This window comes from Hirundo rustica, chromosome 12 (genome assembly GCF_015227805.2).
Source record: "Hirundo rustica isolate bHirRus1 chromosome 12, bHirRus1.pri.v3, whole genome shotgun sequence".
Lineage (NCBI taxonomy): Eukaryota > Metazoa > Chordata > Aves > Passeriformes > Hirundinidae > Hirundo > Hirundo rustica.
Window position 1 is genome coordinate 20,268,662 of NC_053461.1, and position 21,969 is coordinate 20,290,630.

Here is a 21,969-nt window from a genome sequence, read left to right on the forward strand (position 1 = left end):
TAGTGTTGATATTAGAACTGAAGTTCAGGGTAGGCATGAGATGATCCTGCCTCCAGCAAGGACAGTATTTTAACTTGTGGGGCTGGAAAGGACAAATCCCTTCGTGTCCTGTCGATGGGCAGGGCAGGCGAGCACGGGGCATTTGTGCCTCCTGTGTGAGCATCCTGCTCCACTTTCAACTCAAACGTTCTGTACAGTTGTTCTAAATACAACTGACAACACAGTTAAATGTTCCTAAAGCTCTAAATAAAGGGGGTTTGGGTACAAAAATCCTTCACCTGCTCCCCCACTGCCAACCCAGCCAGGAGCAGGGCTGGGAGAAAGGGGGAGCAGAGCCTCCCTACAGAGGAATAACCACTGACTGGGCAGAAGTCACATCTCAGCAGAAGTTCTGCAAGCTGAAGTTTTTCAGAGCTTAACTGCTCTGAATCTGCAAATATTTGCAGTGCTGTCTCATTTGTGGTCCCCTTTTTTTAAAGAAATCTTCTAGGTAGAGAAAGGGCCCGTCTGTCTGTGATGGGGAGATGGGGCCAGGGGGAGGCAGGGGCTGCCTAAGGACAGCGTGTGGGTCACCTTGGTGCCCACATCCCCCCAACACCAGGGCCATTGTCCCTGGGACCAGAGCAGGAGCTGCCCTCAGCCAGGGAGGTTCCTGGGCTCTGCACCTGAGCACAGGGAGATTTACCTGCGAAGGTGGGGAGGAAACCCTGGAGAAATGAGCGGTGGCTGGGGCGATGCTGTCACACACCCCGAGGGGAAGGGAGGGGAGGGCAGAGCCCTTCAGTCACTGCTGTTCCTTGGGCATGTTTGTAATACTGGGGCCAAAACAAACAAACTTGAGATTCAGTTTCTCGGCTCCTATGAATAAGAGAAATCTCCTGGTGCCAGCGGCAGAGGACAGACACTCACTGTTCAGGAGCTGCCACTGCAGGGCCAGGGGTCACCAGAGGAACCCCCAGACGCTGGTGGGCATCTCACAGCAAGGCTCACTCCCACCCCTGCCCCACACGGGTCTCTCCAGGCAGTCAGAAGGGAGGGAGGGAGGTCTGCAGGCATTTAACAGGTTTTCCTGGTCAATGTAAACACCTGGATGCTGAGCTTGGTTTGTTATTTATTTACTGGCACTGGAGCCAAGTGGAAGGAGCCCTGTCCTCAGGGGTCAGTGATAAGAGGAGGGATCTGTGGGGCACAGATGGTGTGGGGAGCCTGGAGCCAGCTCTGCCCCTCCCGTGCTTCTGGAACCGGGCAGAAAATCCTAATGTGAGAGGAAAATCTGCAGCGGTCTCTCTTTCCCTGCAGTGCCTGGCTTTGGGTGTGAGAGCAGAACCCCAGGGTGCGGGTTTGGACTGATGGTGCTCGGGCTCTGGTTTGCATCATTCCAGGCCAGAAAACAACCAACCTTCTCCTTTACAGTTTGTTTCCAAAACCAACTCTTTGCTTGGATACTTCTCCAATGAATTGATGCAGACCTGACTGATTGGAATGGATGGGATTCTTGTTATTTACCTTGGTGGTAACAGAGTAGAGCAGTTGTTGATCCTGGGTATAACTCAGTAAGAACCTGATCCTGGGGTGCAGGAGAATTGCCTTAAACAAAAACTTTTAAGGGGCTTTATTAGGCAGTCAATTCTTTAAAAAAATATGATTTCAGATACCTGTAACTAATAAACCTCAAAATTCAGTGGCTGCAGGCGAGAAAAACATAAACCAAAGGCAGAGTGAGTTGGCTGTATAAACACTACAATAAAACTCTCCTAAAAGCCCTGGAGAGAAAAATTTAGAGGTGAAAAAGCAAGAATTCATGAAGTGCGGGTGGAAACTTCCTGAGACCTGCAACAGCTGCTACTTTAGGGCAGAGCTAAAGAAAGCCCATATGGCTGAGTGTTCTTCTGTAAAAAGTGAGGTTATGTTTTTATAAATCTAATTTGAGCTTTTATTTACTTTTCAACTCCCTTTCTTCGGCTAAATCACCAAAAAAATCATCCTCTCCACAGTGAGGGTTTTGTAGATTGTTGCCCGGTTTCAAAAAACGTTACAAAAAATGCTAACATCACCAGGAGCAAACCAGGAACAACAGGAGCTCTATTTCGTGTGGCTCCAAGGAAGGATTGATGAGCGCTGCCCTGTGTCAGTCCTGGCCGCTCACTCCCGGGGCCAGTGTCACCGTGTCACCGTGCTGTCCCAGGGCTGGCAGCAGGCGCCTGTCCTGTGAAGTCCCCGCTCTGGCAGGGCTCTGCTGCCTTTCCTCTCCGAGTTCCCAGCCAAGGCTGCGTTCGAGGAGGTGTCTGGGAGATGCGGTGTCTGGCAGGGGCCGGCGCTGTTCCGGATGCTGACGTGCCAAGGAAACACCTCCACATCCTCTGCGCAGAGTTAATATTTGGCCAGTGTTAAAATCCAACCAGCTCGGCTCAGTGGAGGCCCTGGCTGTGCCCCAGCCCTGTCCAACCTGCGAGCTGTGCCTGGCTCCCCTCCCGCTGCGCAGGGGCTGGACACCGGCACTTGGGATTTAAACAGGACACATCAATATCTGCACAAGGAGTGCCTGAGCAGTGCCCGAGCACAGCAACCTGTAAGGGCCGAGGAGAAAAACAATAAACTGGTCAGGCAAAATATTAAGAGAGTGGTTCTGCAAATACTGGGGTTTTCTCTCTCAAAAATAAAGAAAGAGCCTGAGTTTGAGAGCTGTGCTGTGAATATTCGTGGGGCTGTGCTGCTCCTCAGGTAGCACTGGCTCGCAGGAGGGTAAGGAAGGCCTCCAGCTGTTCACCCAGTTCATTCTCATATCAGCACACTGCGGAAAGGGCTGGGGGGTCATGGTTTATTATTGTAATAAGTTAGGTGAGGCTCTGTTTTCTTCATGCGGGAAAAGCCAATTCTTTATTCACATCACTTCTTTTATACAGTTTTCACACACCTGTGCAACACCTATTGGCTGGCAGTTCTCTCACTACTTCATTTTTTGGTCAGAAGGTGATTTGTGTGTACGTGCTAAGATTCAGGTTGTTTACATTTTTCCTTTATGGGCTCTCATGGAACAGATCTTACTGTTTACACAGATGCACTTATTTCTCAACCCCAGCATAGGTCATTGTGTTGACGAACCTGTCCTAACCCCGGTTTGATGCTGTCCCAGTTTGGGTGCTGTCCCCCCGAGTTTGGGTGCTGTTACCCTGGTTTGGGTCCTGTCCCAGTTTGGTGCTGTCCCGGTTTGGTCCTGTCTCAGTTTGGTGCTGTCCCCTGTTTCGTCCTGTCCCAGTTTGGTGCTGTCCTGGTTTGGGTCCTGTCCCAGTTTGGTGCTGTCCCAGTTTGGGTCCTGTCCCGGTTTGGTGCTCTCCCCAGTTTGGGTCCTGTCCCAGTTTGGTGCTGTTCCAGTTTGGTGCTGTCCCAGTTTGGGTGCTGTCCCGGTTTGGGTCCTGTCCCAGTTTGGGTCCTGTCCCAGTTTGGTGCTGTCCCCAGTTTGGGTCCTGTCCCGGTCTGGGTCCTGTCCCAGTTTGGGTCCTGTCCCAGTTTGGTGCTGTCCCAGTTTGGGTGCTGTCCCGGTTTGGGTCCTGTCCCGGTTTGGGTCCTGTCCCAGTTTGGTGCTGTCCCAGTTTGGGTCCTGTCCCGGTTTGGGTCCTGTCCCGGTTTGGGTCCTGTCCCAGTTTGGTGCTGTCCCAGTTTGGGTCCTGTCCCGGTTTGGTGCTCTCCCCAGTTTGGGTCCTGTCCCAGTTTGGTGCTGTTCCAGTTTGGTGCTGTCCCAGTTTGGGTGCTGTCCCGGTTTGGGTCCTGTCCCAGTTTGGGTCCTGTCCCAGTTTGGTGCTGTCCCAGTTTGGGTGCTGTCCCGGTTTGGGTCCTGTCCCGGTTTGGGTCCTGTCCCAGTTTGGTGCTGTCCCAGTTTGGTGCTGTCCCAGTTTGGGTCCTGTCCCAGTTTGGTGCTGTCCCAGTTTGGGTCCTGTCCCAGTTTGGGTCCTGTCCCGGTCTGGGTCCTGTCCCAGATTGGGTCCTGTCCCAGTCTGGGTGCTGTCCCCCCAGTTTGGGTGCTGTCCCCCTGGATCATTCTGTGATTCTGGGGTCTCTCCTCTCCCCTGCCGCAGTGGCACCACCAAAGCTGCCCGTCACAGCCCTGTGGTCTTCCAGCCGCAGGAAGGTCCAACCCAAAGCCCAGGAAATTTGTGAAAACTCCCCAGCATTAGGCACAGTCAGTTTATCAAGGTAAGTTAATTAAAGACCACTTGTTGTTATTAATCTGGAGACTTCCAGAATATGTTTAGTCCCTGTAAAGTCACCAGAAAAGAAAAATTGCCACAACAAGTTTTCGTTGGAGTTGAAAAGTGACCTTTCTTGCCCGAGTGGATTCAGAGCTGCGGTCCCAGAAGGCAGAGGCCTCCCAGCTGAGCAGCCCCAAGCCCCCTCTCACTCACAGGGCTGCTCTGCAAGCGCTGCCAGTCCGAGGAAATTTATTTAGGGAGGAAAATTAGGAAATTTATTCTCAAGGGAAGCTCTTGGCAAACCATCAATGGCCTCCTTTTCTGAGAGACCTTTATTCACTGGTTGTGTCCCCATGCAGAGCCAGCCTCCATCTCTGAGCGTTTCCACGGGGCTGCAGAGGAATTCCCTGAGCCCTGGTGGAACATCTGGCTCAGCAATCACAGCGGCACGTGGTGCACCCTCAGCCTGTGGGCACCTTGGCATTCCCTGTCCTTGGCATCGCGGGCACCTCAGAATTCCGAGCTCGTTCCGCTGGGAATGAGCCGGTGCAGAGCCAGAGAGGAAGAGGGCACACAGAAAACCCCTGTGAAAATGAATCCACGTATCCTGGCACTGCGTTCAGTGGAATCCCAGCTGGTTTGGAAGCATCAAATTCAAAGTGATGTACGCGAGCCCCAGTCACAGCTCTCTGAAAGAGATCCCAGCTCTGGGAAAACAGAGTCCAAATGCTTCAGAAAAAACTCATCTGAGACCCTTCAATTAACTGCAGCTCTCACGTGGCCTCAGATTTTTCTCACAGCCTCCCTAGATTTTCTTCCTTAAGCCTGAAATGAAATTCAATTTATTTCATACGTTGTTATTGCCCAAAAAATTATTGTACCCTTGCAGTCACTTTTAGGGCCCTTTTTCCTTCCCTTCCCACATGGAAGAGTCATTTCCTTGTTTCTGATAGCACAGGACAAGCTGATGTCTTCACCAGCTGAGCGGTTCCATGTCAAAAATAGATGCAAGGAGTCAAGGGAACTCCAACCCCACGGAGTTACCAAAGGGATGAGCACAACTCCTGCTGCTGCTTCACAAATCCGCCCTCAAACAGAGATTTTTGTTATGGTTTTCCACATAAATAGCATAGAAAACTAGAAGTAAAATTTATTTATTTATTTATTTATTTATTTATTTATTTATAATATTATTAAATATATATTATATAATATTTATAGTATATACTATATACTATATACTATATACTATATAATTTATATATAATATATAATGTATCATATATTATATTTTATATTATATATAATACAAATGTTATCTAAATATTCTATAATTATAAAAATAAAATATTGTATTAATATTATAATTATATTATATTTATATAATTATATCTTGCTATTCGGTACTATAATAAATATTATATTTTATATATTATATATAAAAATAATTTATAAAATTCCAAATTAGTTCTCATGAATCGGTTCTCAGAGCAGCTTACCCTGGGAAATGTAGTCCCTGTCCTGGTCCAGCCATGGACATCCCAAACTCAGCACTCCTCAGCCATTCTGTCCCCAGAAATACCACAGCACAAGCTGGCAGCACCACTTTGGTGACAGAATGACTCCCATTCATTCTTAAACGTGGCAAAATAAATTGGGTTATCCCTGGAGAGCCGTTAATATGGGAGTTCTGTTTGGTTTGCCTTTATGCACTCAGGCAATATCCCTAACCCAGAAATACCCCCTTCACCTGAAGCTCTTTATTTCTAGTTCGCCCTTGGCACAGAAGTTTTTTATAGCAGGGTTTCAGCCAAAAGGAGATGAGTTGGGCTGTGAATTTCTGACTGGGCAAGGAGAAAGTTCCAGGGCAGGGGAATGAGGGCTTTTGTCCCAGAGCGTCCCAGGGAACGGGCTGGATTTCCACACCGCACTCGGCTGGCAGCACGGGCACGGAGCAGAGCCCGCTGGTGCCAGGGGCAGGGCTTTGGGGGCAGTTCCAGTGGGAAAGCAGCTGCAGTTCCCAGGGGTAAACAGCTGCCAGCCAGGACACCGCTGTCACCGCCACCGTGCTCCCCTTCGGACAGAGCTGCCGTGACCCCGAGGGCACAGGCACGAGGGACGGGCTCAGGGGTGACCTGGGGCGGGTGGCAGGGTGCAGGGTGCTGCCCCTCGCCAGGTGCAGCCCTGGAGGGAGGGTCACAGCTGCTTTCCACGCTGCCTGTGCCGCATTCCAGGCCCCGCCGTCCCCAGGAGGACCCCGCCGTCCCCAGGAGGACCCCGCTGTCCCCAGGAGGACCCCGCTGTCCCCAGGAGGACCCCGCTCCCCTTCCTCCCGCAGGGCTCCTCACGGGGTGACGGCCCTGAACCGACTGCCTGGTGGGTGATGTCACCGGCATCACAGCGGGAAAGGCCAAATAAGGCAGCAGTTTAGGGAAGATATGTCCTAAAATGGGAGCTGGACCGATGACCAGCAGGCACTGAACACAGGGATGATGTGACCGTGCTGAGAGCCCAGAGCCCAACACAGTCCCAACGCTGGAAAAATCCCTCCAGGACCTGGGAAGATGAGAGGAACCCAGCCTAGGTCAGAGCTCCTTCCTCCCCACAGGCAGGCAGGGCCGGAGGTCAGCGTGGGAAGGATCCCAGTGCTCCAGGGATGGACACATCATTGCCGTGAGAATCTTTTTCCTGGGAAGAGACTTTTTTGGGGAGCTCCTTCAGCATGACTTTGGCTTTTCAGCACAGAGCAACGAACTTTTCCTGCGCAATAGAAGAAAAGTGATTTTAAAGGGGCTTGAAGCCGAGCACGGGGAGGAAGCTGGACGGTGCTGCAGAAGGGGGAACGGGGCAGACCCTACAGCTGCAGGGCTGGGGCAGGAACTGCAGGGAGCCACGGGGAGCTGCTGGCTCAGAACAAGGCTCCGTCCCTCCAGGCACGCAGGAGCTCTTTGGGGTATCCTGGTGTGCTCAGCGCCCTGGGGATTCCACAGGGGGAGCCCAGCCACAGCTGCTGGGGATGTGCCCACCTCCCCTGTGTGATGCTGCACTCCCCTGACACCCAGCAGGCAGCATGGGCGCTGCCAGATTTTCATATTTATTGGATGGAATTGAATTTAGTGTCAAAAGATTGAACTTGATTTATAAACCTCCCCAAGACCCAGGTCCAGGGGCCGGTGAGGGAAGATTTGGGCTCACCCAGCAGAATTTGCTCCTTCGGGCACAGATGGGGCCTCACCAAGGGATTGCTCAGACTCTGGAGCACTGAAGAAGAGCCAATTTAATCAAAGCCACAGCTGTGCCCCAGCTGCAGCTGCCTCGGTGGCATCTGCACCGCTGGCAGCTGTACAGACACATGGGGTGGGAATTCCTGGGCAGCAGGTCCATGAGGAGAAACTCAGGAAGCCCCGAGCATCCCTAGACAGGAACAGGCCAGGCTCGGGTGCTGTCCCCAGGGAGCATCTGTGACAGCCAGGGTCCCTGTGCCCTCACAGACACACAGGCTAAGGATGTCAGCACCCCCAGGTTCCTGTCCTCATTCCCATGCAGCGCTAATAATAAACACAGAGCGCAGCTATTAATAACAGCCGTGGCCAGTGACGACACCGGCACAGGCTGGCAGGGCCCCTGCGCCCAGCAGAGCCCCAGGAATGTCAGAGTTTCCTGTGAAAGAGGTCCTGCTCATTCATCAGGCAGCAAAAAGGCTGTGCAAGCCAAGAATGGATTTATTTTCCATCTAAATATAGTTGGAGTTCTATTAAACCTGCCAGGAACGGCTGGAGTCCCACCCCACAGCCGGCACCCAGGGGTGACACACGGCTCTGGGTGCCAGCCCCTGCTTTCCACGTGTGCCTTCATCCCAGGATGCTCACCCCCCTTGGCTGGGGGATGGCGTGGCGCAGGGAGGGGCGATGGCACCTCGTACCTGTGCCCAGGTAAGGCACGGGTGGTCACAGCCTCTCCCCGAGCACAGGAGCAAGGGTGGCCCTGGGCAGAAGCGGAGCAAAGCGAGATGGTTCCTGCAGGGACAGCCCAGGGATGTCCTGGCAGGGGACAGCCAGCCCCAGCAGGGTCGGGGGCTGCTCGGGGGTCACTGCTCGGCCGCTGGCAGCAGCAGTGGAGAGGATGAAGTTTATCTCGTGCCTCAAGAATGACTCTGCGAGAGCAAATTGGGTTTGTGTTTGTTTCGGAACAACCACTAGCAACTGCTGGGGCCGGCGGGAATCTGGCCTGATGATTATTTAGGCTATTTGGATCGCTTCGACAGCTTGTCCAAACTGTCTGGGCCCCTCGCTGTTGGTGGCTCAGGGGAAGAACGCCCCAATTTTGGTCTCTGCCCTGTTGGTGTTGTGTGCTCATCCCAAATGGCGCAGGGACCCCCTGATGGCCTCAGGTCCAGTTCCCACAGGGGAGGGGGCCCTGCCCGTGGCATGGCTGAGCCACATTTCACTGCTGGCCTGGGCACCGTGGGACAGGAGGGGGCCCTGGGATTCAGCCTGGCCATGCTCTGCCCCAATCCCTGCCCCTGTGCCCCCAGCACTGCGGGGGCGAACACCCCCCATCCCTTATCTCCCTTCTCCCCACACCCCCCATCCCTTATCCCCCTTTTCTCCCTTATCTCCCTTCTCCCCAGCAGCCCTCCCTGCCTGACCCTTGGGAGCCTCTTTCAGCTCTCTCTGTGCTCTCCGCTGCTCTTCCCAAGGATTCTGCCTCTGCAGGTGGCCAAGCCACACCCGTGGGTCAGCTGTCCCTGAGGGTTTAATGCCCAGGAGCTCAGGGGCTGCCACTTTAGCCCTTCAAAAGGACAAAAGGTTCGAAGGTTTAACTCCCAAAGGGGACCAAGCCCCACAGGCCAGCTGTGTAAACACACACAGAGAGGTTCATGCATTCTCGAGGAGTATATGGGAATATATGGGAGTATATGGGAAAGAATGACTTTGCAGGGGCACCTTTTGCTGTTTGGGAAAACCCACCCCCACCCCTTTCCTGCTCTGGACTCTCACAGCTTGGGAGCCAAGGGTTTGCCAAAAAAAGAAGGAGAGAAGCACCCGCAGCTCTCTCCAAAAGATGCTGATGGTTAATCAGAAGATCCCCAGCCAGCGGCGAGGGGAGGGGGTGGAAGTGCACCGGTGAGGCGGCTGGGATGGGCAGGAGCTCCGAGAGAGCCAGCACGGGGCAGGGGGAGGAGGGCTCAGCTGCTGCTCCCACAGGGCTGCCAGAGGCTCCTGCACAAGCTGCCCTCAGCACCAACAGCAACCTTGGAGCCTGCAGTTAAGGGGAAGCCAGAAATTCACCAAGGAATTGGCGTTGACAGGCCACGGAAAATCAAACCATCACTTAGAGCTTGTTTTGGTCCTCTGGTTTGCTGGCATCTTTCCTGTGAAACCTTCTCCTTCCTGTGTGTGAAGACAGCGTGTTCCAGCTGAGCTCGTGCATCTGCAATCGCATTTATAACAGCAGCAGCAACAGACTGCAACACCCCAGTGAGGGTCAGGTGGAGTAAAATCCCAGTGTTTATCCAAAATCAACTATTATGGTAAAAACAGTGCTAATAAATAATGTCTGCCCAGGCTCTGAAAATGCAAAAGGATCAATAACAACCTCAGTCACCTTCATCTTTCAATACATTTCTAAAAAAATTTTTTGCTGGCATTTCACTTGGTAATTGAGATTTCTTTGATAATTAGAATTTCTTTTTCATTTGCCAAAGATCTGAAATCTAAATAAAAAATGTAATCGGTGGCTGTTCTCAACACCTCACTGTGCTTACCCAGGCTCAGTAATCAGCCCCGGGGCAGGGCGGGCAGCAGGACTGGGTGCAGGATGCAGGATGCACCTCACCCACTGCTGGGTGCAGGAGGAGCTGGGAGTGCTGCTCTGTGACACCAGGGGCGTCTCAGCATCCAAAAGACAGCGCTGGGCCACATCTGCAGGAAGCAAACCCAACCACTCAGAGACACCCTGCTCGGCTGGCACAAATAATTACACCTGTTCCCAGCACATTACGGCAACACCCGGGCAATACTCAGAATAAATGCAAAGCCCAAGTCCCAAAAGATGCCCTCCCCTCTCCACAGGAGGCAGGAGTGCCCAGAACAGGGTCCGTGCTGCCATGGTGCAGGGCAGCTCCGTGTCATGGCTCAGCGCTGGCCAGCAGCAGAACCAGCTATGAGAAAAACTGCTCCCTGTCCCAGTCCAAACCCCAAACACCGGCCTCTGTGAGGAAAACAAACCCCACCCCGGCCAAAACCAGCACCACGGGGACAGGCTGCTGGTCCCAGCTGGCAGGTTGGATCAAAAACTGGCTCTGCTGACTCTGTGCCCCAGCAGGATCCACTGGCACCTTCCCCCAGCAGCTGCTTCTCCTGCTGCTAAATCAGAAAGGTTTTCTCAAAACCTCTGAAACTGCCTCCAGGCTCTTTCCCAGCGCCTGAGTGTGTTCAGACGCTCCCTAATTTCCAAGGACAACAGCCAATCCTGCCTAATTTATGTTCACTCCCACATTCTCTTCTTAATAACCTTGTAACAGATGACTCTTGCAGAAATATCCCGAAATGAGAGGTCCACGGGGATCACGACGATCCCAGAGCCTCCTGTTAACTGCTGGCACGGGAAGGGTGTTGTGTTCCCTCTCCAGCGGCACAGGGCACCCTTTGCCCCCTTGCCTGCAGGGCTGGTGGCCCCAGGGGAGCTGAGGGTCTCCTGTGGCAGAGCTGTGCTGACCCGGGGCGGTGCCAGGTGTGCCCCCACGGTGTGCTGGCCACGGCTGAGCCGGTCCCGGGCTCTCGGGATGGATGGAGAAGTGTTTTGGCGAACGAGGGCCAGCCTGAAATCTATCCGCAAATGCGGGAACAGTCAAAGAATGCCTGTGTGCGTCTATCCGAGTCCAATCTCCGCTCCCCCAGCGCAAGAAGGCCAGCGCCGCCCCGGGACGCCGCTGCCCGTGCTCCGACAGAGGCAGGAGCATCCCCACGGCAGCGGGGCAGCGAGGACGGGCAGCAGTTAACCACTGATTCATTGAGGCTCTTCAAGCCATCATTAGCCCCAGCGGATTCATGCTTTAGAGTGACTGCCTCGGTTACGCGATACCATCTCTGTTATTCCAAACTTAATGGGGCCGCATAAACAAAGCCGTTTAGAACTGTCCCTTCTTTTTTTTTTCCCTCCCTTAAAGACCATTGTTTGGATAAAATAGAGGGTGGTAATAATTCTCCCGGCTGCGCTGGCCCTGAAACCTCCGAGGAGCTGCTCTGATGGCTGCAGCTGCCATCCCGAGGGATCCGTCCTGCCCGGGCCGCTCTGTCCTGCCCGGCCTCAGCATCCCCTGCCCGGCCTCGGCATCCCCAGCCCGGCCTCAGCATCCCCTGCCCGGGCAGGGATCCAGGGAAGCAGGGATCCAGGGAAGCAGGGATCCAGCTCTGCCCACATCCACCCCACCACGCCCTTCCCGCAGGGCTCTGCACCAGCTCCTGCCCTTCCTGGCCGAGATCTCTCCCGGTTCCCCCGTGCAGAGGAAGGTTCTGTTCCCTCAGCACCGTAACCCGTGAGCTGGTGACAGCACGCAGAGTCAGATGCTTTTGCTGCCTGGGCAGGATTCGGACATCCCTGCTCCACATCTCTGCATCAGCCGGGAGCGGGGCAGGATTCGGACATCCCTGCTGCACATCTCTGCATCAGCCGGGAGCAGGAGCAGGGCAGGATTCGGACATCCCTGCTGCACATCTCTGCATCAGCCAGGAGCAGGAGCAGGATTCGGACATCCCTGCTCCACATCTCTGCATCAGCCAGGAGCAGGGAAGGATTCGGACATCCCTGCTCCACATCTCTGCATCAGCCAGGAGCAGGGAAGGATTCGGACATCCCTGCTCCACATCTCTGCATCAGCCGGGAGCAGGAGAGAGCGCGGGGGTTTTGAGATGCAGGTGAGGGGAGCCCGCGGCTGCCCAAAGCTCGCACCCAGAGCGGGTGAACCCCAGCTCGGAGGAAGGGGAGCGCTCGGGCTGCCCGCTCCTCCCCGACCGGCCCCGCGGCACCGCCCGGTGCAGCGATGCCAGCTCCCGACAGCAGGAGATTATTCCCGCACCGAGCTGCCCGGGCATCTGGCACGCCTTGCATCATGCACACACACACTTCCTGCATCTAAATTCAGTGATAAAACCCTGCTCCTAACGGACACAACCGAAGCCATAAAATTGTGCTGCACAACCATTAAAGGAGTCATAAATAAAAATTATTTCGCAAAGGCAAATGTCTCTGTAGGACTGGCAAAAGAAAGTGATTTTTTTCCCTTGTTAATTATTTCAGTTAAAAAGTAAAATGAATTGACCGGCTACCGAGCTTGTCAAAAGCTAAATGGGAACTGTCACACAAACAAATGTTCTACTCGTGTCGGAAAAGGAATTTCCTTTGAAAGAGGAAAGATTATCCAGCACTGCTTCTGGATAAGGCTGTGGCAAGGGTTGTCCCCAAACATACAGAGGGAAAAAGCAACAGGAAGAAGTGATCTCTGGCTACTTTACCTGGCAAATAATGAGGGAAAAGCCAGAAAATGAGAAGTGCAGTGAGGTGCCCATCGCCACCCCAAGGAGCTGTGCCAGGGTGTGCCAGCAACACAGGCCCCAGAGCTGCTCCTGTGCCACACGGAGCTGTCCTGGCTCACCCACCTGGCCCCGAGGGAGTGGAGGGGTCCTGCCCCCCTGGAAGGGGGATGGAAGGCGGGTTAGACCCAGGCAGGTGCTGCTCACAGCGGCAGGAGGCTCGGCTGCAGCAGCTCGGGCCGGTCCCAGGTGAGCAGCACCTGCCTGAACTCAAACACCCCCAGCCCCGGCGGCAGCAGCCGGTCCAGCTCATCCCAGTGGATCCAGCTTATCCCTGCCGATCCCGCTCATCCCTGCTGGTCCAGCTCATTCCAGCCAAGCGCTGGGACAGCGGGACACCCCGGCCCGTGCCCGCAGCCTCCTTTGCCCGGGGCAGCTCCCAGGGCTGCAGTCAGCGCCCTGCACTCACCTCTGTCCGCACGGTCTCTCGCGGTCACCCGGCCGCCCCACGGCCGCAGAAGGCGTCAGGGAATGTCCTGGCTTCGGGTCCGGGTTCCCCCTGTTCCAAGGCTCAGAGCCCCGACAGACCCCGGGCCCCATCCCGACAGAGGACCGGGGTTGCTGTGGCTGCCCAGCCCCTGCAGTGGAGCAACACTGACCCCCTGTGCGGGCTGCAGAGCCTGCAGCGCCCGCGAGAGCCCTGCAGCCGGGCATCCGGAGCGGGGACCTCTGCCCTGGTGCTGCAGCACCCGCAGCGCCGGTGGTGGATAGCCCGGAGCCCGGCCCGGACCGAGCAGCCAGATCCTGGGCTGAGAAAGGCTCCAGGAGCTTTCCACCGCCCCAGACACCTTGTGTGGAAGCGGGTGAGAAGCTGTAGCTGCAGAGCTCACACTGCACACACCTGTAAGGCGGGGGTCCGTGGAGGTGAGGGGCAGGGCCCTGGCTCTCTCAGCCTTTTCCCTAAAGTTTCCAGCTTATTTTCATTCTGCTCGTGGGACGTGGGCTGTTTGTCTCCTCAGGTATCGCTCTAAAAATAACCACTGGGAACAATCAGTCCTCCCTGTGTCCAAACTCCTTGATGTTATTCAGCCTATGAAAGTGACCTTCATATTGCAGCAGATTAAAAAAAATCCGTCCAGGCAAGAAAAGAGCACAGAGAGGAGCCAGAAAATGCCAGCCTGGCCACGGCACTGGTGTGATGGCACAGGGACACTCAGGGTGTCATCCACCTACTGATTTATCGGGCTTTCCTTCTGAGAGCATGGGCAGCAAAACTAATTGTTCCATTATTTCTTCCTGTGAAAATCCAACCCCACACACTTCATTGGAAATGTCACATCCCTCGTGCAGGAGAGGCTCTTCTTGAGCTGCAGGTTCCCAAGGGCTGGTGGGCAAGAGGCTCCGCAGGAACTCCCGAGTGAAAAGTAAATCAGAGGGATTGAGCATCTCAGTCACACCCGGAGCAAAGAGGAACATCATCCCCAGCGGGTGGGGAGAGTGTCTCGGGTGTTTGAGAGTGGCCTCACAGACAGTGGGCGTCTGGTTTGAGCTGGAGGGGATGGGGTCACACAGGCACCGGGTTACCGAGCTCTGTGGTGGGTAACAGCTTTGGGGCACGGCCCTGGCACAGCCCTGGCAGAGCTCTGCAGGGTATAAACCTGGCACAGCCCTGGCACAGCCCTGCAGGGCACAGACCCAGCACAGACCCGGCACAGCCCTGGCACAGCCCTGCAGGGCACAGACCCAGCACAGACCCAGCACAGCTCTGGCACAGCTCTGCAGGGTATAAACCCGGCACAGCCCTGGCACAGACCCAGCACAGACCCGGCACAGCCCTGGCACAGCCCTGGCACAGCCCTGGCACAGCTCTGCAGGGCACAGCTCTGCAGGGCACAGCCCCGGCACAGCCCTGGCACAGCCCTGGCACAGACCCGGCACAGCCCTGGCAGAGCTCTGCAGGGTATAAACCTGGCACAGCCCTGGCACAGCCCTGGCACAGCTCTGCAGGGCACAGACCCGGCACAGCCCTGGCAGAGCTCTGCAGGGCACAGACCCGGCACAGCCCTGGCACAGCCCTGGCACAGCCCTGGCACAGCTCTGCAGGGTATAAACCCGGCACAGCACTGGCACGGCCCTTCAGGGCACAGTTGTGGCACAGTCCCGGCACTGCCCAGTGCCAGCCCTCCCTCCCCTCCCACAAACACCGACTGCACGATCCCGCGCACTGACACTTGGTGAGAGAGAGTTTGGTTCTGGTTATTTTTAACATATTTCTTGAAAACACTTGGTGAATAGCTCAGTCGAGAAGCGCAACCGCACGAAAATAGCGGAGGCTCCTCAGCCTGGCAGCCGAGTGGCAGCGCCAGGGGCTCGCTGCCGCCGCTCCTGTTTTGCTGGAGACACTTTTGGAAAGTGATTTTTTTTGTTTTTTTTTCCTATTTTTGCGCTCTGAAATGTGTGAACAGTTAAAAACTGCCGACAATGCCACTAAAAGAGCTCGAAACCCTGACAGCTCAGGAGCGTTCACACCCTTAAGTGCAAGTGAATAGCGTGATACAAAGGAGGACAAAGCCGTGCGCAAGAATCCTGAGAGCAGCGTCTCCGATTTTTTCCCTGTCACTGGAAAAAAGCCACCAAACCTCCTCCCAAACCCAGAGCACAGGAAATTCTCGGTTCTGGGGAACGGGGTGGTTTGTCACGCTCAGCAGCGTTACGGAGCGGGGCTCGGGGTCAGCAGCGGCGGTCGGAGCTGCTGTGTCTGTCCGAGCAGAGCAAGAGCTGGAGCTCGGTGCCTGCCCCACCGCCACCGCAGGGACAGTTCTCCCGTCCTTACCCGGGGAGGCTGAGGGCACTGCTGCCAGGGGCTGGCCTGGGGACACCCCCGAGGTCTCCCCGGGACGGGGGGAGCCGGCCCATGGCCACCCCTGCAATCCCTCCTGCTGCGCAGCGCAAGGAGCGGGTTTGTGATAAAACAGCTGGAATGAGCCCCGGGCGATCCCGGCCGGCGCTGCGGCTCCAGCCGTGCTGGCCGGGTGAGCACCGCCGTGTGCTGCCACCCTCTCGCTGCCCCCTGTGCCCCGGGACGAGCCCTCTCCTCGGACAGATGTCACCTCCCCCTGGCGCTGACCCCAGCCCTGCAAGCAGCCGAGAACAAACAAAGGTTTTTCCAAACACCCTCTCATCCGACCGCAGCACTAAAAACAACCTGACCTGACCTTCCTGGGTGCTTGGAAACACAACGCTGAGCTGGCTACAGATGGACAGCTCGCTAAAATAATATTTACAGATACAGGAGAAGCACTTCCAGCGTGAAATCGGCCGAAGTGGCCCTTATCAACACTTCAGCACATGACAGAGCTCCAGGCACGTCCTGCCACTCTGCAGAGGCACCAGCACTGAAATCTGCCCAGTGCCGGGGTGTTTTATCTTTCCATCTCACTGCACCCCACCCGAAGGGCCCAGCCTGTCCAGAGCCCCAGGACAGCCCAGCTGCACTCCTGACTTCTCTGAGCTGCCTTTACCCTCTGGGAAGAATTTCTCTCTCTAATGTCTAACCTAAATTTCCCCTCTCTGAACCCATTACTCCTTGTCCTATCACTGCACCTCTTGATGATTTATTCCAGGAGTACAAATAGTTGGGGTTTATTCCTTTGGGTGAGTACAAATAATTTTTAATGGCGCTTGCCCATATAAAATGCACAGTCCAGACTATTTCAAGCAGTAAAAGCAGATCTTTGCCAAAACCAAGTGCTAATCTTTTATCTGGAGCCATTAAAATACAATTATTAGTCCAAGCAGAACAGCAGTGCTCCAAGCCAGGGCCAGAGTTATCTTTTCTTATCCTTGAGCCATGAAGGAAAGAGGCAATAAACATAAAAGTGCACCAATAACTGTTCTAATGAGCAAAAATAACTCTGGCAGAACAGGCACAGGGAGCAGAAACCTTCCCCAGAAATACAGAACTGCAAATAACAGTCCAGTGAGTTTTAAACGAGCGTGTGCTCTGGCATTTGGAGCTGGAATTTTGGGATATTGCCAGGCTCTGGTCCTGCAGGGCTCAGGTGCTGGTGTGAGAGGGGTTCAGCAGGAGAAAGCCCAGGGGACACTCCCCAAGTGACAAAGTGCCACTGGTGTGCCAGGAGCAGCACGGGTGGCACCTGGCAGGGCGGCTAAGAGGTGAGGGATCCCTGCCAGTGCCTCTGCAGCCCTGGGGAGCCCCGGGGATGCTCGGCCCCGGCCAGGTCTGATCCCACACAGCCAGATGCACTTTTCCCAAAGTGCCTGCTCAGGAGAGATGAGTTCCTGCCTGTCCAACTCTCTCCTGCTCAAGAGAGACGAGTTCCTGCCTGTCCAAGTGTCTCCTGATGAAGCTCAGGTTCTCCATGCCCTGGGTCGGCTCCTGGGGCTGGACAGCCCCTGCCACCACGGGAAGTTGTGCTGGCTCCTAGCATCTCAGATCCATGGCATTTCTTTACATCCTGCTGCGGGGAGAGGGGGCAAAAGCAGACATTTCCTAGCAGTGATAGGATCCTGGGCTCCCAGGGGACCCTCACCCCAGCACAAACCCCTGCAGAAGGGGCAGCAGCCTGGAATCGTTGCAGCTCAAGGAATCGCTTTCTCCCCTTTTCCTCACACACCCACCCCGGCCCTCTCCCTTCAGGGACAGGTGCAGCCCATCCCTGGGGCCGCTGGCACCTTTCCATCCTCCCATCCCGTCCCGCTGAGCCCGGAGCTCCCAGCCCAGGCGGGCAGGGGGCTCCCCGGACAAACCACCCGTGCCAGGCAGGAAACCACGGGCAGCATGGACAAACCCAGAGGATCCAGCTTTCCCCGAGGAAAACGGGAGCCAGGCAGAGGAGGAGCTGCTCTCGGGGCCCAGGAGGAGGAGGAGGAGGAGGAGGAGGAGGATGCTCTCGCTCGGGCTGCCCTCACTAGATGGAGCTGTGAGACAGCGGAACAGCACCACAGCATCTCCCCGCTGCCTGTTCCAGCAGCGCCAAAACCTCTCAGGTCCTACAGTCTTCCAAACTCTGCCGATCCAAATCCAAAGCGTAGTTAAATAATTCCAGTTTGATAAAACATTCAAGGCGTGCAGATTGACTGCAGCATCCATTTTTCACTCAAAGCTCCTAGGAGCAGATCTGCTCTCCAGCCACCTCTAGGAAACATTCCTTTCAGCTGCTTTAAAGGTTCTACACAAAAGCTTTTTTAAAATAAAGACGATTTCACAGAGTTCTACACAGGAGAAAGTTTAAACTCCCAGCCCTTACTCTGCACATGTGCAAAGAGATTTCTAGACTCCTGCTCCCGCCACCACTGCATTTAAACTGTCTAAAACCGAGGCAGGAGTGCTTACCTCTGTCTTTCCTCCTCGCTTACACCTTTCTTTCCTCCTCCTCTGCGTTCCACACCTAGCAGAAAGTGCCCAGCCATTTCTTTGAGGAGGGATATGGCACTGCAGGCAGCAGGGGGACATTCAGTTCATTAAGGACATTTTGAAGGAAGAGGAGCAGTGTCCAGGTAACAGCCACAAGGGAGGTGAGATTGCTCCAGAGCCTGGGGGTTGGTGGTGCCACAGCCCAGCTCCAAGGGGTGCCAGCCATCATCCCTCCTCCCTCCTCTGCTCAGGATTTGAGGGCTCAGAGCTCTGGAAATCACACCAGCGATGCAGACTGACAAAAAAGTGGCATTTGGCCCCAAGCCCCTCCAATATTTGCTTTTCCTATAAAAGGAGCCTTGGCCTGGTGGTGCACACAGCCTTGCTGTGGTTCCACGGCACTGGGAAAGATGAGGGCTGTGGTTTCAGACACCCTGCTCTGTCTTGGCTCCAGCTGCTGCAGCCACGCTACCACTGGGCAAAACTGAGTGGAAAATGTCACTCTGGGGTTTTGATTGCTCAGGTTTGCTGGGGGAAGGGCATTTGCAGCCAAGAACGTGTCAAACCAGGCACGAGCACACGGAATATTCACGTGTATTTATATTTCCCTGGGAAAAGAATGTTGGAAAATACCGCCCTTCGCTTATACCCACCGTGTCCTGAGCACAAATAATTTTGGCTTTTTCCAGGAGAAGGCTCCAGATCAACAATCACAGCAGGGCTTCAGGCTGCTCCTCCTCCCTGGGGACAGGGCTGGCCGCACTCAGCATCCCCTGCTGCTGGCACTGCCCCAGGAGGGGCAGGTGAGTGAGGATGGGACCCTCCCTGCACAGCCCTGCACGCTCAGCCTCTCCTGCACCGCCAGCTGAACCCCTGAGCCCATGGAGCTGGCTCCTGCCGGTGCAGGGACACATCCGGGTGTCAGCCCTCTTCTTGGGCATCCCCGGGAAGCCACAGCTGTGCTGCTGTGTGAGGCACACTCGGGTGCTGCTTGCACCCACCCTGGGCGGTGCTGGAGGCTCCTCAGCCCCCTCTCCTTCCCTGCTGCCTCCCCTGGCACTCGGAGGGGCTCAGCCCTGCCACGGCTCAGGCAATTTCCAGCTGTGCCGGTGCAGGGCTGCTGCAGTGCCAGCTGCACTGGTGCCTGCATCCCACCACGTCCTGCAGAGCTGGGGGCAGCCTGCAGAGCCCCTCTGGGTGCCTGGAAAGCCGTGTGGCTCCAGGTGTGGATGGGAGAGCCCAGAAATCTCCTGTCCATGGACACCTGCCCACGGGGTGAGGCTGACCCCCACCACCAGGGCACTGAGGGCTGTCCCTGCAGCCCCACAGCCCGGCCTGGCAGGGCTCCAGGCAGCAGCAGAGGGCTCTCCAAAAGCCCCAATTTGTGCACCAGGACTGCCCAGCCACATCTGAGCCGCTGCCACACCGTGGCTGGAACAAGGGCCCACGGTGACAGACACTCCTGATTTATACGGCACAGCCAGGGGAAGTTATGAATATTAATTCCTTTTGTTCTGCCATAAATAGTCCCAGTCAGCAACACCCATAAAAATACAAATAGTTCAGTGTTAACTCCTGGAAAGCCCCAGCCCAGACCTGGAACAGGCTCACACATCCCAGCACGGCCAAGCCCCTGGGGTCCCTGAGCAGCTTCACCCAGGGCAGGAGCAGCACCTCACGAGGGCTGGATTTTGTGTGCTCAAAGGGGGACCAAAACCCGCTGGGTTTTCCAGCCCTCAGCAGCTCGCCTTGCAGTGAAAGCATTTGTTTCTCCTGGAACACAGCTTGCCATGCAGAGCAGTTACATCCATCCCAGAGACCCCAGGAAGCCCTGAGCCAAAATCTCGGGCACAGATGTAAATCACAGGAGGAGGAGAGGAGTCGGGCAGGCACAGACACTCCGTGCCCCGATCCCAGGGAGGCACCCTGTGAGGACAGCGCTCCTGGCTCCTCCTGAAAGCACTGGGAGCACAGGGGAGTGGCATTGTCACTGTCACCACGCCTGGACAAGCTCCAGGTGCAGCCTCCTGTGCCTGCACACACTGCCAGGGACAGTTATTGTATGGACCTGGACAGTCCCAGCCAAAACCCCAAAACCTGCCTGCAACATAAAGGCAATGGAACAAAATAAAGAGTACTTCTTCTATTTCTGTCTTTTATCCTGAGCAGAGCAATCGATAATTTTATACACCAAAATAAATGTTTCTTTTGAATGGAATTTCCCTTCTCCATCTATTAAGGCAATGTGCACCTTCCACTGCTCGGATCTTGGACACTGCCGAAATCACCTGGTTCCTACAACCATACAAATGGGTTTGTGTGCCCTGTTTGCATTAAAACACCACAAATTAGGTACTGGGTACTGGCTATGCTCCAGTGGACACGAGAGCGTCCGCATTCCTACAGAGTTACAGTGCTTCCTCCACAGCCTGGATTTATATCCACATCCAAACCAAATAAATCATCAACCACAGCCCCAAACCAGCTCACTTATCACACCAAGTGTGAATAATGAAATGTCATAATATTTGCCCAAGACACGTGCTTTGTTTGCTTTCAATAAATAAGGTCTGGAAGGGAAAAAAGAAAAGAAAAAAAAGGCAAGTGAAGGTAACGCTTCCTCTTGGTGTTGGTCATTGCTGGGAGTGGGAATGGCCTCTGGGCAGAAAGGGGGAGGAACCCAGCTGGGCCCAGAGGACAGCACGGTGTGCTGAGCATCCCCAGGGAACGCTGCAAAGCCCAGACAAGGCAGGGCCAGGGCAGGCTCAGCCCCGAGCTCTGGGACAGCCCTGGGAGCGCTGCAGGGACGTGTCTGCAGCAGCTTCCCCGTGCCTCCGAGAGCCCAGGGGAGCGGGAAGCTGCCCGTGAGCTCTGGGCAGGTTGCTGGGGCTCGTGTTCCCCAGCAGAGCAGGTTTTCCAGCAGCACATCACCACACACTGCTCCAGGAAACGCTCCTCTGACGGGAGGGACACAGGAACGTCTCTGCGTGTTGCTGTATCCGCCAGTCTCTGCAGCCCGGGTTTCAGCAGCTCGCAGCAGGCTGAGCTGGGATATTAAACTCAATATCAAAAAGCTCACAAACTTATCCGTTTTTGTCTCTGGGTTAAAGTACTCCCCTTGCCACGTTAGGGCCAATGCTGCCCTCAGGGTCCCCCAGCCCAGCCAGCAGTGCCACAGAAACACAACCTGGCACCTGCCTCAGCTCCACAGATGCGGTTCTGGAAAGGGAAGATGGTCAGCAGCCACGCTGGAGCCTGAGTCAGCCCAGTATTCAGCTTTTAGACAGGGAGAAGAGAACCACAATAGGTCAGAGCGAGAGCAGGGTGGGGAGGAACAGCTGAAACCTGCACAGGCAAAGCTCCCGGCGCTAGAAATAGGACTCTGCTCCGAGCTGGGTTATTATGGGACTCATGCTGCTCCAGGGCCTGAAAGGATTCCATGTGCAGGAATTTGGAGCCGCCTGGCTGTAGTACAGCCAAGGAACAGCAAACCCCTCTGTGCATCTTAGCCAAGGGGACAGCACTCATGGGACAGAGCCCAGGGGACAGAGCCCACAGCCCCCACGGGACAGAGCCCATGGGGACAGAGCCCACAGCCCCCATGGGGACAGAGCCCATGGGGACAGAGCCCACAGCCCCCATGGGGACAGAGCCCATGGGGACAGAGCCCACGGAACAGAGCCCACAGCCCCCATGGGACAGAGCCCACGGAACAGAGCCCACAGTCCCCATGGGACAGAGCCCACGGGAACAGAGCCCACAGCCCCCACGGGACAGAGCCCACAGGAACAGAGCCCACGGGGACAGAGCCCGCAGCCCCCATGGGGACAGAGCCCACAGCCCCCATGGGGACAGAGCCCACGGGACAGAG